Raw genomic sequence first — 4,900 nt, 5'->3', positions numbered from 1 at the left:
TAAAACATTCACTTGTCCAAATCTATTAGATAATATACTCCTCGTTTAGTAAATATTATTGAACATTTTAAAATATATACATACTCATTATAACTTACAAATTAATTACTAATATATCAACAATTTCTTGCGTCATATCAGTATTTCGAAAAATTTGAATTAAATATGTTGAGGTGTAATAATTATCAATACTTTGTAGACCAATCGAAACGTGAAATTTGAGTTGTTGTACGATTTAAAATATTAGAATTACTGCGCTACACCACCAACTATATCTTTTGGTAAAACGCTTATTCAATAATAAAATTGCTATCATGGAGATTTCATGTGTTCAAATTTTCCCAAATATAAGCATATTTATATACTTCTTTGGAGGATTGTTGGGTTAAGTGTGAAAATATGAGAAATACTAGGTTGAGTGACCTTCTGAGAAATGCTCTCGTGCGTCATGCTGCGACGATGCATCGTTTGATTTGGTTGACTAAGTGAGTCGTAAAATATGGATTTCATATATATCTTAATGGGTAAAATTGTTTCGATTGGAGACATCACTAGCGGCAGTGTAAGGGTAAGACTGATCTTGAGAGACTGAGACACCAACAACAACGAGGCACGACCCCAAAACCTTAATCGGTTTCACGAGCCTAACAACTCATCTCATTGGCACTCATATCGGTGCAACCCATCCTGTCCACCTATAGTTTAATATAGAACTCTACGCTGTCACAATATAAGAAAATAAAAGCGTCTTGTCCAACAACTATAGTTTTTGCCCTAGTGTTAAGCGATGATACTAACAATTGATATATATTTTGGTAAAGTGACAAATTATCGGTCTTACAATTTGTATAAGAGGCAATGTCATTGATTTGCTTATTATTGATTGCAAAAATGCAATTATTGAAAAATAAATTGTTTAGTATATATAATCGTTTTCTGTTTTGTAGAACAATTAAAGCATGGTGTTTGAACTGTTATACGGTTTAAACTATTAGAATTATACTGTTAACATCAGATATTATTTTGGTAAATCGAAAAACACTTTCTCCTACAAAATATGTACAAAAACATTTCACGTTAAAACCATATTCTGATTAATCAAATCATCAAAAACCTGTCATGATTTTTGGAATTTTTCATACAATTAACCGTATAATTGGATTTTCATAAAAGAAGCAAAAATGGTCTCGTAATTTGGTTTTCATAGGCGTTTGGTCATTTGATTGGTCAATATTTGGTATATGCAATAAATTTGGTTTTTATGACACATTTAATCAGTCGCAGTTTTCGGTTTTACCCAACATACAAGCAAAATATCGAACGTCAAATGCAGTCACCACTCCGATGAAAAATAAAACTAAATATATTTTCAAAGAAATCGACAAAATCTCAGCTAAATAAAAGACCAAACCTTACAATAATCAAATATTTTGTATAATCAAACACAAAAAATTAGAGTAGAAGATAATCAAATTTTACTAGTCAACCTAATATTTAAGATGATGCACAATTCACAATGTACATGGGGAAGGAGAAATAAAATTATATTATTGAAAACTACTTCCTATTTAAAATAGAATGGGATACTGATATTGCAGTAAGCATGCAAAACTTGAATGCTAAACGTAGATAATAATTCAATGGTCGAACAAGGGAGGCAAAATTAGGGCAAATAATTAAAGAAAAGGTACAAAAATTAGGGTTTATGATTTTGGCAGCGGGGTAAACTCACATTGAATGCCACACGTTTTTGGGTATTGAGGCTTCTGCAGAAGCAGCAAAAGAGGTAGTGGACAAAGCTGACTTTACATACTCCATGTTAGAGTAAATGCATTTCCTGTCAAATTTTTATTTAGATATTTCATGTCAATTTATATAAAAAATAATAAATAAACCAAATAATTGAAAATGTTTATTTTTAGTTGAAAAATTAAAGTATATTATAAAGCAGCAACACGTATTATAGACATATATGTATGTACAAACGTTTTAGATTGTCTTATTTTCGTGTGTCGCCTCTCTAATCGAATGCAGAAATGTGATGAAAATGAAATGTGTCTTCCGGTCCTTATTCTTCAATCCTTGATTGATATATACAGCAAAAACTTATGTGAGCCAGTCTCACAAGTCATATTTTGTGAGACAGTATCTTATTTGGGTTATCCATGAAAAATATTAATTTTTATGCTAAAAAATTACTTTTTATTGTGAATATCGGTAGGGTTGACTCGTCTCACAGATAAAGATTTGTGAGACTGTCTCACAAAAGACCTACTCTAGATATACATCATACATGAGAGAATCCCCATTCCCATTGTGATACGTATTCCCTCCTTCCTTTATTTGATCTATTTGGACAAAATTAACCTTAAAGTCTTTATCTTACAAAATAATTATCAACCCAAACATTTGCCCTACCTCTTTTTTTTTCTCCAAAATAATGACAGACACGACGACGATGATAATAATAATATTCTGTAAGTACTTGGATCCAGGAATGGTGATCGAGATTGCATAAGATCTTTAAATGAGGAAATTCTACGATAGAACAAGAGCGAGACAAAGATATCTCAATAAAAATGTGACACAAGGAAGATGATAATAATCTGTATTTATTTAGTGTAGTCGAATATCAAAATTTTATTGAAATATAGTCTCGTTTTTTATTCATTGTACATAAAAATCGATTATATTTTTTCTTCTCGTGACAAAAGTTTAAAAAAAGAAGAAGGAAGATGAATCCTACTTTGACCCTCTCGAGGACTCCTTTTACATTTTACGGTCGGATGTCATGATATAGAAAACACATCAATGTGGCTATTTCTATATATGGTGATGAAAACAAAACACAGCCAAAACACAAATGTCTCAGCTGTCTCAAATAAGTAAGTAAAATTTAAAGATTGGGAAAAAAAAATTAAAGTGCTAACATTTTCTGTTCTTAAAGCTTGCGGAAGTTGGCAAAAAAATAAAAAGAGGAAGACGATTCAGAAAGACACAGACAAAACTAGCTAGTAGCGGCGGGGGGGAATGGGGAGACCGCCTTGCTGTGATGAAACGGGAGTGAAGAAGAGGGCCGTGGACTCTGAAGAAGAATCATGTTGGTATCTTTTGTTCAAGAAAATGGCCCCGGAAATTGGAGGGCTGTTCCCAGTAAAACAGGTTATATTTTCAGTTTCGTTAATTTTCTTGCAGCGAGAATAGAAATGCTTTACCCATTTCTGGGAGAGAGAATCTGCTCGTAATATTAGTGGTTAATTAGAGATCGATTCTGACATGAAAAGATTTGTCTTTGCAGGGTTGAAGAGATGTAGCAAGAGTTGCAGGCTAAGGTGGACCAACTATCTCCGGCCAGGGATCAAGAGAGGCAGCTTCACTGATGATGAAGAAAAGATGATTATTCGGCTTCAAGCCCTTTTGGGCAACAAGTATGCTACATTCATTATATCGACTCTAAGAATTAATTAAAACTTTATGTATATATATTGAAATAGCAACCATGTTCTGTGTGTGCAGATGGGCTGCCATAGCTCTTATCTCCCGGAAAGAACAGACAATGACATCAAAAACTACTGGAACACTCATTTAAGAAGAAACTCAAGAAGCTCGGAATCGGATCGGTAGATCAGTCTACCCTCGTCGAATTTTCGCCGAAAAATCCGCATTCCATCTCGAGAGGGCAGTGGAAAGGAGGCTACAAGCTGATATAAACACAGCTAAGAAGGCCCTTCAGGATGCATTGTCATTTGAGAATAATGCTAACCATTCTTCTCCAGGCCAGGCATTTTCTTAGCATCAAGCACTGAAAACATCGCCAGATTGCTCAAAGATTGGGTCAAAAAGACACCGAAATTCGAGGAGATTCAATCCAAGTACTTCTAGTACTCCGAATTCGTCGAAATGCGATGTGCATCGAGTGATGATCAGATCCTCACTCCTGGAATTGAAAGCAAAGTGGGATTGATTTGTCTGAAGCATTTGAATCCTTGTTTGGATTCGGTCAGGCTTATGATCAATCTTCAAGCTCTGGACTTTCGAGATCCGTTTCCGATAGTAAACCCGACCCGGATGGCTTCGCAGTGCTGGAGGATTGGCTGTTAGATGATCAAGTAAGGAATATTTGAGTAACTTCGATTTCGATGCACATGAAGGTATATTTAATCAGCATTCGATTAATTTCTACTGAATTTTTTTTTAAAAATTTGCCCGTGAAATTAACCTTTTTGTTCATTTTTTGTGGTTAGAAGATGAGAAATTACGATTCATGTCACGACTTGTTAATCACTTTTGTTTTATTCTTGATCTCACATGTTGTACATTAATTATTTACAATATCTTTTGTGAGAAAGTCTCGTACATCAATGTTGTGAGACGAATTTCTATTTGAGTTACGAAAGAATATTACTTTTTATTATAAATACGAAGATAATCAACCCATATCACAATTAAAGATCCGTGAAATCATCTTCCAAATGAGATAGACTAAATTATTTATCCGTGTTTCATTCTTTAACGTTCCAAATGAAGTACTTGAAGTTAAACAGTACTCTTTACTGGCTTGGTATTTTGTGCATCTTTGGATGATCGTATAAGCAGAAATGATAATAAAATAAAAATAAAAATAAAAATAAGGTCATGTGGTTCTATTTCTTTACATGTTTATATGCAAAAATTATTTTTATTATAATGTTTTTAAATTATAGTTTTACTATTTACACATACTTTACTACCGATGTTATTTGCACATTAATTTATGTTGCATGTACTCGATTTTATGTATATTTTTGTATTAACATAAATTCGAGGGCAAATAACTTCCGCCACACTTTATTTAATATAGACCAATCTATCTATTTATTATTAGAAAGATATATATTTTAATCTAGTGATCTATATTTAT

The 4,900-nt window shown here is 32.9% G+C and overlaps 1 pseudogene; it reads left to right on the top strand.

The window, feature by feature from the left end:
• The first annotated feature begins 3,030 nt into the window (after positions 1-3,030).
• On the top strand, positions 3,031-4,186 carry LOC142534832 (myb-related protein 306-like; annotated as a pseudogene).
• Positions 4,187-4,900: the final 714 nt, after the last annotated feature.

The sequence above is a fragment of the Primulina tabacum genome, unplaced genomic scaffold (genome assembly GCF_025594145.1).
Source record: "Primulina tabacum isolate GXHZ01 unplaced genomic scaffold, ASM2559414v2 Contig706, whole genome shotgun sequence".
In the NCBI taxonomy this organism is placed as follows: domain Eukaryota; kingdom Viridiplantae; phylum Streptophyta; class Magnoliopsida; order Lamiales; family Gesneriaceae; genus Primulina; species Primulina tabacum.
The sequence above is the reverse complement of the archived record's forward strand: the minus strand, read 5'-3'. Positions and strand labels throughout refer to the sequence as shown.